Source organism: Lepeophtheirus salmonis, chromosome 4 (assembly GCF_016086655.4).
Source record: "Lepeophtheirus salmonis chromosome 4, UVic_Lsal_1.4, whole genome shotgun sequence".
NCBI lineage: Eukaryota > Metazoa > Arthropoda > Copepoda > Siphonostomatoida > Caligidae > Lepeophtheirus > Lepeophtheirus salmonis.
The window spans coordinates 26391018-26404405 of record NC_052134.2 but is presented as its reverse complement, the minus strand read 5'-3'; positions in this window follow the sequence as shown (position 1 = coordinate 26404405).

The following is a 13388-nucleotide window of genomic DNA, read 5'->3' as shown; positions in this document are numbered from 1 at the left end:
ATTGTTTCAGTGGAATAGTCATCTAAAATCAATGCATTTACTAGGTATTTATTTAGGGTATTGAGCTGTGATTGATTTTCTGAAATTACACTAGGACAGTAATTTGTTTCACGCTGATTTCACGTTATGAAATTCAAGTATTAGTTTATAGTCTTAAAACTTTCCTTATCTTATTTAACTTTAATATAATTAGTGGTAAATTAAAATATTCAGAGCAGTATTAGTATTTTTAGTCAGATAGTCAATAGGAGTAAGTTGACGCACGTTAGTTAGGTTAAGTTGAGATACATATATATGATGTCTACAAGTTGTAACATTCATTAGCAAATTGTAAAAGTAGTCCTCTGTATAATCACATTGTACAAGTGAAACTATAAAGGGAAATTTATAATTTTAAATAAGGATTTGACTATGAGGATAGTGCAATAAATGAAAAATCGATATATTAATGAAGTAATTTTGGACTTTGGAGTAGTAAGAAACGTTTGTTTGCTGTCGAAAATTAATATTGTTACAAAATAGTTTAACAGATAATTTTATTAAATTATTATATTAGATTGCTATTTTTTGAGTTTTTATTGGTAAAATTTATGAAAATCAATTACTTACTTCAATTTCCTATATGCAAAAAATGACTTATTCAATCAATTTTCAGAATTATTTCAATGCAAATTGCCCAACAGCTAATGCTACTAAAGAGCTTAAATCAGTACTCTCTCTCAGATTTGGTGCTATGCAAAATTTTTAAGTTGGGATGGTATCTCAAATCAAGTAATTGAAATAGGAGTTATTCAGGAATAGCCGACATTTTTAGGATCTTTGCCAAATATTTTATTTATAAGTTTCAAATACACAGATATGCAGCACGTAGTTTTATTCAACAAAACTACGTGCCCATTACAAAATATTTTTGCTCACACTCAAGTTGTTGTTGTTTTTTTAGTTCTCGAAATGGCTCGTTATTAATTATGTCTCTGTCGCCCAAGCCTTTCTCTCGGATAAAGTGGTATCAGTTCAAATATCTGAAATGAGTACAAATCTTAAGTTTTTTTTATTAAGCCATAAGGTATATGTTTTTTTTACTATCAAACAGTCACAGTATTAGAAACGTTAAAAAGTTGATACTACATATATATAAAAAAATCACAAAAAAGGGGAACTAAATAACTCCTTTAAAAAACATGATCAAAAATATGAATTAACAATAAGTTGAAGTTTTGATTAAATCAATATAAAATGAGTGAAATAATAATCTTATTAAAAAATACAAATGAAAAAAACAATCATAAAACTCATATGAAGAACGAAATTTAATTTAGAGTCGTAAATGCTATATTTCTGTACTAACCTTTATTGATGTCTGAAATGTAAAGGCGTTACGAATGGAACTCCTTCCTTTTTTTCAAAATAAAGATCAAAGTAAAAATCTTCAAAATAATATTTTAGTTATTTCTTCTAGCTCCTTATACATAAAATATAATAATTCAAATCTCTTCATATATTTTCATCATTATTGTTTAAATATATACTAATAATAATAATTAAACAAATGATTTCCTTTTGATCTTTTTTAAATATTTGATTATGATTTTTTATATACATTTTTATTCAAGTTTACATGTCTTATTTTTGAGTACTTGACATTGGAATATGAATGATGTAGCTACAATAATGTATGATAATCCTTTATCTGAATGTATTTTTTAACGACTGGATATTGGTAATTTATCAGTTGTCAGGATTTGAATTTAAGACTTTCTTATTATATAAAAAGAGACTATAGGTAATAATAATAACATATATAATTTTGAAATGTAATAGCCACATAAGATATTTAAATCTTTTATTAATTTGTATCGCTTTCGAATTCTGATCAAATGGTATATTTATATTAATAATAGTGTATGTATATTTTGGTTAATCTGTCAAATGAAACACTAATTGAAGTTTCTTTTAGCCAGCTTTTTTCATACTGTATGTGATTTATCTTAGAAAATACACATTTTAAAGCTGTCAAATAGTTTCATATTTTCTAAAAAATATTTATTTATTATATCAATGAAGGATCTTTCTTGTAACTCCAATCGAGTTAATTACTTTTTTGTGTAAAAAGAAGTGAATTTTTACTGGATTAATTTTACTATAATACCAATGGACATCATAGTCAAGTTATAATGTGACGCTTTATAGCACTTTAATGGCCAGTTCACAAATAGATTAATACACCTATACATGCATAACTAGCAAACGATTACCTAGCGTTGCTTGGGCCAAGGAAGGAGCAGACAATACAATTATTGTTAACTTAAATAACATTTCCAACAATTATGTATTAAAAAAAGTTCTAGATGAGAAGTTCATCTTTTATTTTTGCCTAAAAATTGCCAAATTGCAATTCACAAAGAAAATAGCAAAAATGGGATTTCACTAATATAGCAAAAAAAAGTAAATCCAGGCATTTATTGGTGTTGAAAAGAGGAAAACTTACAAAAACAAACAAAAGTTATAGATAATAATGTCGTCAACTTTGTATAAATGGATAAAACTTATATTAAGATCAATTTTCTCTCAAGAATCGTTATGTAGTTTCATATAGTTACATATTTACGAACGACACCAAAATATTAAGTTTTTGAATCCAAATCACAAACTTTTAAACGTTTTTTAATTGGTTAGAAGCAGTTCCGCTGATTAAGTATAAGTAAATTTTTATTGCATTACAACTACTTCATATAATCTAAGAATTATCTTTGAAGTATCTATACGTAATGTAAATTCCCTTTTCCAGGAGTGACTACACATTAAATTCAAGATAATAATTTTTCCTGAGCCAACGCGTTGTCCACAGAACTACGTCGTTCCAAATTATTATGAGCCTCAATTTAAAACATATTTCCAGTCATCTCTACTTTAATCGTACAAATGATAACGGTAAGGAATACAATTATCCCCCATCATTGTAAATAATAAGCATTTTTGGCATGTTTTGTAATCGTATCTGAAAACCCTATGGTTATCATTTTTAATTTATAAAGGAAATAACATAAAATAAAAAAAACTATAACGGAGGTTTTGTTGCAGAATTTCAACTTGTTATAATTGATACGTTAATAAATTTACCAGAACATATAAGTAAAAATGATTCAATCTATCTACAATTTTTGTTAATTAATTTCCGTTGATCTGTCATATGGAGAACTTTTCTTAATATAATAGAAAAATCAAAGTATATTTTATTTACTCGGTACTCTATTTCTAAAGAGTTTAGCTCGAATCGAGAGTGTTGTTCATTTCAATTTTATAGTTTTTAGGCAGAGACGAATATCTTATAAAATATAAGGTCTACAAATTAAATTTCAATAGGAAATTTTTTTCATCTTTGATTTGCTCAGAATCAAATTTTAATCATTACCATTTATTTCTTACATTAATATATCATTTTGTGATAAGTAATTTATAGGGTAATAGTGTTTTCATAAGAATACTATTAATTTTTTTGGTATTCTGACTCAATAACAAAAACAGAAGCTAGATATATTATTGTTATTTTATATCCTTCATGTAATAAGAAAGTTATTGTAAATTATATGAGGAAAAATAATAGGGCCTATTATATAGAGAGGGACAGTTTAAAATATATTCATATTGTAATGCAATGGGATAGAATAGAGTTAGAAATAAGTATATTATGCACACATATACATTGATTGATGAAATCAATCAATACGAGACACTTCCTAAGAGTGGTTCGAAATAAAATAATAATAAAAAAGATGTAGGAGGAGCTGATCTCTTGGATGGAATAACAGGTGTATATGGAAGGATAATTATATGAAGGGAAGTGTAGTGGTAGTAGTTCTTTTGATTTTCCACCCTCGCGGGTCATGAAAGCTGAAACAATTGTATATTTGATATAATTATAACTCCTTCGAAATATTGTATAATACCTTCAAACTCTTTGGATCCCTTTCCTCTGAGTCTTGGTTAAGCTACTTAAGAACTGTTCTTCTTAAAAATTCATATTCAATTCCAATTATTTTTTATTGGGCCTTCTCAACTCCAATTTGCGAATTAGTTACTTTTTGTTAGATTAGTTTATTTTCAGAAGCTTTTTTCCTTAGTCCTTCCATTCAGAGATTTGGATCTGTAAAATTAAAAATCTTTAACATTGTAAATATAAGTTACCCTGTTGTATTTGGGGTTCAAAACGATAACTACTATTTCGTGTGTCTTCATTCTAAAGCTGAAATTCTCATAAATTCTCCAAAAGTCATTTATTTCTATTATGATTGAGTTTGAATCCAATAAGAGAGGAATAAATCATTTCAGTTTCAAATTTCAAACTTAAAGTTTTACTAACATTCATAGCCAAATAGAAACTCGACACTGTTAAAGCAAGCAATGTACATTTATAGTATTTATAATTGTAAATGGGTTTAAGGGTTGATAAGATATAAAGTCAGTTTTGTTTTTAACTAAAGATGAATTTATAAGTATTATGATTAACATTAATTTTTCATTTTAATACAAGATTCAATTTTTAAATAACTCTTACACATGGTTTGAATTATAACACTTAAAACTATAACATTAGAAACTTTACATTTAATGATAACAAAAGGAGATGTTTAAAGTCAAATATCCATATTTATATTCCGAAAAAACAAAGAGGAGAGACGTAGCTCAATCAACAACGTATTAAGGAGAAATTATAGTCTTGAACTCCATAAAGGTTCAATACCCTGACGCTCGTAGAGAAGAAATATACATTATTTTTATGGACTTTAAAGACAATTCCTAGGTCAAATGGAGCTGACTGCTTAAAATCAAAGAAACCAATTTTTATGGAAGGCAAATTTTGCTAGACTTGGTAATAATAAAGATTATATGATACTGTTTACTGAATGTAATGTTATCATAGAAGCAAATTTTGTGTCACGATCTTTTTAGAAAAACATAAGTAATAAAAAATGCAGTTATTTGCTCCTCTAAATGTGAGTACTGAGTGTATTCACATTTGCTGGCTAAAAACATTAAAAAATATTAATTTTTTTCCATCTTTTTTTTTTTTTTTTTTTGATTCCATCACATAAAATATAGAAGCAAATAATTAAATTTGTAAGAATGATTTCCAATACCGATACGATTGATGCTCGATTTGTCAGTTTTCCGATTTTGATTCGTAAGTATCATCCTACATCTAATGGGAAGCTAGAGGAACTGAAAATAAAAAATTTTATGGTTTAAAATGTCGAAAGCAAATATATCACCCCTTTCCTGGTCCTAAAATTACTATCCTAGTGACTTCAGGACTCCGAGAAATTGCTACTTTACATGAATATAAGCATCTTTAAATTACCAAAGTTACAGTGTCATTTTTCGATTTCGTTTTTTACTTGCATGCAATGCTTAGAATTTGTAACTCTACCCATAAAATAAATGTTTATTTTAAACCCTTGTTTAATACTTATAGGATGTATAATTTTTTTTATAAATGTAAAACCTCTGCAATTTGATTTATATAAAACTAAATAAAATAAACAAATAAAACCATTATTTAAATTAAACCTAAAAATGTATTCAGTTACTTTATTTGATTTTCCTCCGTTATTCATAAAAATGGTTTTACACCTTTTTCTGTGTATAAGTTATTCTTTACTTTTAAAATATATGTTTCATAAGACCATGAATGAAGTGTATTTAATTCTCCGTTTATTTTATTTGAACATTTTCTTTGGGTCTTTCAACTCTTAATACAGAATATTATATTATTACCCTTTCTCTTAACAAGATATTATAGATCAATGTTTGTGAAGTTATTATTTTGATTGATTATTTGATTTGTAAGAAAAAACATGACAAATAATTAATTTGTAAACTGAAATGACAAAGAATATATTTGTTAAATATTTTTGTTGTTATTACTTTTTATGTATATACCTATAATTCTTATATTCTCTTTCGCTTATGCTTTATTTATTTTATGATCCAAGATAACATATACTCGTAATACACTACTCACTATTTGAATTACACAAGATTCAATCAGAAAAAGACAAAACAATAAATCATCAAGGATAAATCTTAGAATAAATATTCCATATAACTGGATTTTTCAATCACAGCAGAAAAAACTGTGCTTTTAATATTTTTGATCGCCCCATTTTATTATTTCCAAACATATAACATATTTATAAATAGATAAAATCAAAAATAAGGCGTAAACCATTTATGAATAAACATTTTATTTGAAAACTTTAATTTCAGAATTGAATAAAATACACTGAAGTGTTTAACATTAATAATTTTATTAATGTTAAACATTTATGTTTGTTATAAACATAAATTCTATAACAAACAACCAATTCAGACTAAATAAAAGAAACATGTTGCGCAAAATCCCTGCCTAATGTAAAAAAATTTTATGTATCTGAATTTATTTAAAAGTTATCCTAGTGACTATCAAACAAACAGGGGCAAAAACATAACCTATATTTAACTTTTTGGGCGGAGATAAAAATCAAACAGAACAAAATATTATTAGAATAATTCAAAATTATTACCACAGTTTTCTTCCGTCGTATTGATTGAGACAACAAATATTTTAAGCAAGTTGATATCTTTTGATTTTACTTACCATCAATGATTGTCATGTCCAAAGCTTTTTAACATAATGAAGTTGTTTGACTGTGATTCAAAAGGTTAAAAAGATTATTTCCTTTAAAGTACTTTCCAACATATTTTACTTTACTTTTTATATTTAAGATGACAAGATAGAAAAATTTACAAAACCTTTGCAAGGCCTTGAGAGCTTTATTATGTGCTACCTTTATTTTATCACGCAATCTTTATCCCAAAAAGAAAAAAGGGTTAACACACAAACTGCCATTTATATACTCCCAGACTATCACTGTCATATATCTTCACCATTTTTAAAATGAATTATTTATTATTAAAATCTACATAGTATTTTATTCGATATTGTTTTATAATATTAATTAGTAATATTATATTTAAGTAGTAGTTATACATTTGTATTTGTGTATGATAGCCAAAATTTCTTCTTATAAATAATAAATTGGCCAATATATATTATATAAAGGACGAAGGATCAGCAAAGAATTGTAGTCCTGTCCTTCTGGAAATGGAGCATAAGTATAAAATAATTTACCACTTTGTTTATTTATCAAAAAGAATAAATTATGAAATAGCCATGACGTATCGAACAAAATAAGGGAATCTGCAGCTGACAACAAAATTAATAGGATATATTTGTGTTAACGAGGTAACGCCGTATTATACAGTCAGTTGAAATTGGGAACAACAATGGGAATTTCCTTCTATCGTAAATTATTATCAGGAACTTCGAAATCATTAACTCCTAGCTCTCAGGGAGACCTAGCAAAATAAAATATTTTTTTAAATATTCTTCATCTCTTTGGTTTGATTTGGTAATTTTCATTCGAAATGGTCTGGCTACGCAAAATTTTTGAAGACAATATGTCCAGTAATAGCAAAATCTTCCCCAAGTTTAATGAAGTTTTATTCATATTTTGACGGATAATGTCTACAGTATTGACATTGTAGAAGTAAGGGATATAATTTCATATGATTATCACAGCAGCACCCCCTGATTGGTGATATTTTATTAACTGTTACATTTCTCAAATAGATACTCATCATAACCACACATTTAGTTAATTTTAATGTAGGATTCCTTGTTAATTCAACGAAAACCTTTGAATTTACCATAATTAATTGGGTGACACCACTAGCTTACTTTTTGGTCTTCTGATTGGCCAACATAGACACTATGAAACAAGAAATTCAGCTATTTTTGTTCATTTATAATTGTCAGTTCAATTATTTTCGGATATGTCGTAGATTTATATAGAACCACCGGAAAAATCAGAGTATTATATGAATATATTCTCTTTTGTTGATTAAATCCTCTTCATAGAGAAATATTATGCTAAATAAGAAAACAAAATTTACTCCAGTTTTCTTTGCAGGCGCAATCCAATTTCATTCCCAAAAACTTTAATCTCTTTCCTTACTTAACACGTCTCATGTTTAACATGAGAAGAAGGATACCACCTGCAAATAAGTAATATTCCACTTTTCTGCTGATTTACATCAAGGTCGTTTTGTTTAAAATCTTTCAAATAAGTTCAATCAATTTTAAATCACTCAAAAAATTGTGGAAAAGAGTCATATCTTGTGTGTGCTGAATGTATTCCAGAAATAGCGTCTATAAAGAAACGGCAAAACATGGAAATTTTTCTTCATATTGTTGGTCTATTGAATCGTGGCACTTTTTTTATAGAAGGAACCCGAATAATAGCCAAAATTATGCCAAGTAAATTATTATTATTTAATAATCTTTGGAAATGGTTTACAACATAACAAAGCTCATTCAAATTCAATAAATCACGTTCAGAACACAAATTACGAAAAAATAATCAGAAAAATGTATGTACAGCGTGCACCCGTATTAAAATGATCTTTGTCGGTCTGCAACAGCTGTGCATAAGCAGGTAAGACGTTGTTGTTGTTTTGGAAGTTAGCCAAAACAAATTGGGCTCAGTTAAAAAAATATGTATAGATCAATGAAGTATTTATTCCAAAATCGTAAAAAAGGTAGAATGTTCTTGTTACGCCCCGCACCACATTATACTATGATTAGATTGCAAACTTCTTAAACTTGGATAAGTCCTTTATCTGGAGAGTCAGAACTTAAAATCTGAGCTGATGTCCAGTATCCAAGAAAAATTCTGGAATCTGTCTAAGGAGACTGTCATCAATACATGCTCCCGTTTTGAGGTCATGTTAACCCCAAAGGAAATTTTAATCATTGTAATTGTAATCATTGGCATTGATTTTTTTTTAAATCATATAATTAGGTTAAGAGATTTTTTTTTATTCAATTGCTTTTTTTGTTCGCACTATCTTTGTACATTTTTATTTTAGAGAGTTCTCTCAGCTTATGGGTTTATGCCTTTGCCGCATAAGAATTTTAAAAGCATTTTCACAGTCTACATACAATTGCTTTCAAATACGCTTATAACCTTTGATAAATTATAATAGTTTTACATATTCAAATTCCAATCCTTAATAGACAGCTCGTTTTGAGCTTAAGATACTTAATTAAAGATGTGACAAAGAAACTGAAACTCTGTTTTACATATCTGTAAGTATAGAGATCCAAAGTATAATCATGAAAATGTATACCTAGACTGACGTATGTGTGCTTTTTACCTCTTGAGCCAACTAATTTAAAGAAAGAAATTACACAATTAAAAAACAAAATAAAAATTTAGATTGATATCTTTTTATATACATATATTTGGTTCGTATTATTTTTTCCCCTTTCACATGACTATATTACATATATATTTGACTATATATATATGTGACTATGTGGTATATTTATAAATGTGGAATATATAAGAATGTACATACATATTTGAATCGACTTCATTAACAATATTGCTCCTAATGAACCCACACATAGATGAGAGAGAATAAAAAACAGTCACATTTTGTAGTAATAATCACAGACAAAGGAAAATAATGTCACCTTCTGTGAGTAGATGGGTATGTATGTGTTTATTGCTATTATTATATTTAGAGAGGTGTTGGAGAACCTTAGATCCACTTAACAATCCCCGATTATATATTTTTCTTATTGGACTATTTCTTTTAGTAAAGGTAATGGCCGAAAATTTTATTTTATTGTGTGTATGTTAGTTCTGTACTATTGAGTTACGGAGTAATTTTGTAATAATGACCTTGTAGGACAATGCAATTTTACATAGATAATTTTCGAGACATATTACAACTTTTTCACATTAACCGTAATCGAAATTTGAAAAAAACTAAAATTCAAACCACACAAATGGAAATTGATGTAACTATCCTGCACATTCTTTGATTCAAAAATAGGTAAGGAAGTCTCTAAATTTAAAAGGATATCATTATATAGCATAATATTTCTCTCAGAAATCAAAGTGGTTTATTACCCGATGATACGAATCATATTTGAGATAGTAGTTTTGGAATTCTCGATTTGAGTAGGTTGACAATTTTTGGGAAGAAAAACACCATAAATAGAGCTATAAAATTATTAATCAAGGATTATTTAGACAGAAATAGCGAAATTACTTAACTAGGTATGATCTTTAAGTGTTGCCAACCCTCTGACTTGTCGAAAAAGTACTGAAGAAATGTGTTTTTTATTCTAAAAAATACAATGATATATTGTGTATATGGAGAAAATCATTTTTTATAAACATTAACAGGAACAATTATTCAGTTACTTTCAATAGTGAAAAACTTTTGATTTCTAACTAACAACGCAAAAATTCAAATTTTTTGATTTCGACCGATTTTCAGAGAGACAAGATCATTTCTGTTCTTAGAAATAAACTGTGATTCTTATTTATAATAATCAGAAATTTTGAACACTCATTAACCAAGTGTATGTTATACCTAGGGCTACGGAGACGAAGTCGTGGAGTTGGAGTCAGTGCCTTTGTTTTTTGGAGCCGGAAAATTTGTACCGACTCTGGCTACAAAAATTATTATAATTTATGTAAAAAAAACTGATTTATAATCTAAGGCTTACATTGAGTGTTCGAAAAGTTTTGTTCTGTTTGGTCATAAATTATAGGTATTAAGTACTATGAATTGTTGAAACTTAAAAATTAGCTGAAATCTAAGTTTACAACACAAGTTTCAAACGCTCCTCTTAGTCTATACTATCACAATTCCTAAACTTCTCTGAAGTCCAAATTAAAATTTGGCGTAGAGCAAAGCCACAAGCCATAATTCTTAATAACTCAATGTAAACAGTGTAATATATAACACTGCAGTGAGAGGTTGTTTCTGTTCTTGTTTCACAGTTACGAGTGCATAAATATTATTAAAATACTTATGAATGTATTGGAAATAGATAGCCTTTGACGCATTTCATTTGTTGTTTATCTTATTTAACATTTTCTTTATACCTGGAACAACTGTTTACTACAATTAACTAATCACTACCTATAGGTATAAATAATATGTATGTTTATAGTTTCCCGACGCAAATGACACAATAGTACTTATATTGGCTATAAAAGTCGGAGTCGGGTATTTTATGTACCGTGAAACTTACATTAAAAGTTGCTGGATCCTGATCCTTATTTTATGTCTTTTTAAAGATAGCAAGAACAACTTCATAATACTAGTTTGTAAAACAATACATCATTTCTGTAACGTACATATGGATGTAATTTATGTTAATTAGTTGTTTTTAATTTTTAATTTTTTTTTGAAGAATATACATATAATTTGTTGCATATAAATAATTCTTAAGTATACTAAATATAGCATAACTATAAATAAATTCATTGAGTATTCTTTTCGTGTTCTTAGAAAAATAGGAACAAATGAGTAATGGAAATAAAATAAATATATTTTCTTATTTTTTATCTGCAATTTTGTTTATCCTTTTATTAGAAGAAGGTGGACATTTATCTGAAGAGTATAAAACTACTACATTTTTTATAAGCATTATGATTGAAAACTTTTATGTGTATTCATTGTTCTTGCTGAATCTTTGCAAAAAAAATAATAGTAGTCATCATTATATGAAAAAGAGCATTTTCAGAACGCACAACAAATATTCTATTGAATACGGCATCTATTCATTCGTTCATATAAATATGAGAATAAACTTATTGCATATCAAAGAAATTGGAAAATTGGACTTCCTTGAGTTCTTTAAAAGGAGAGTTTTAAGTGTGAATTACATATTAACATTAAAAAGGTGCACTAGTACAATTTGATGGCATAATTTTTAGTATTGATGTAAAGAAAACAGTCAAGACTAACATCAAATTACAAGAAATTTAATAATCACAATCATAATGTTATTTTATGCTATGATTCTAGATTTTGGGTATTTATTGATTATTTTCATTCCAAAGCAAATAGAGCGTTGCGTTTTATGATAATATATTTATTATCTAAAGACTATTATCCAAAAGCGTGAATCTGATAAAGAAACAATATGAAAATAATGCAATATCGACACTTTTACATGCTTTACAGATCTAAAAAATTTAGAAATGCGTTATGTTGGAGTATTTAAAGAGGAATCATTTGAAGTCAATTTACAAAAATGGATCTAATAAGTTTATAGAGTTGAAAAAGTCTAATAAGTTATGTTATTTTTCTATAAATTATAAAAAATGAATTATCCATCCTCTCGAATAGGAATTTGAATTACGATACTACACAAGCAACCAGAGAATTTGTGAACCAAACTGCAGTTTTCTGAACTTCATATTTTATAATAGGACTATTCTTAAATGGGACATAACTTATCTACAACAAAGAAATATTTTTACAAGATAATTCTCAATATAATGAAACCTATTTTATTGTTGATGCTCGTTTAGTTAGTTAGATGGAGTTTCACTGATTAAGTATAAGTCAACATAATGGTATTACAAATACTCAATCTTATCGAGAAATTGTCTTTGAAGTGCATGTATCGGGTGTGGATTTTCAATCTTAACAAATGAATTCTATAACTTCAACTAAATGTATTTATGACATAATATGTCTAAATTTAATGAAACTTTTTTTTTAAATTTGATATTCATAAATTGAAATAACTAATTTACTCAATGTAACTTATGTTCATAGTGCAACAGAACTCGTCAAGGGAATCCTTCAAGGTGTTGATATTGGGGTAATGAATTATACAGGTCTTGGATTCAATGTGTGGCCAGAAGGCAAAGTCTAACGTGTTCAAGTCTGGCTGTGTGTGCATCTGTTATACCACCTTTCTATCAGGGAATTTAGGAACTTTATCTTCACGCAGTGAGACGGTACTCTATTGGAAACCAGATGAGAGGAGCAACAGCGCCTTTAGTTGCAGCAAAACCAAATGCCATATCGCTGGCTGGTTCTTTGGTGGCTGTAAGAATCCTTCACATGTCTTCCCCTTTGCTGAATGCAAGGAAACTGTCATTCTACCTGTTCTGTTCCCTGCCACACTCATTCCCGCACGAAGGAGTGCTGATATTTTAATAATGTTTTCTCTTTCTGTGGGCATCTTAAGCTGGAGAGAAAAATACAATGAATAAACTTTACAGCTGATTAATCAAGGAATCCTTTGCATTTCATGTTTTTTGAAATAAATATCAAGAAAAACCTCCAAAAATAAGGTTAACTTTTTGTAAGTTTGAAATTTAGCAACCCGTATATTTCATTCTGTAGGAGTGACCGTGAATTTACGCACATTCGGTTCAAGAGAATAATTTATCCCGAGTACGTTTTTTACAGAGCTACGTCCCTCCATTAATAATATAATTTCCTATGTGGCCATTCTAAAA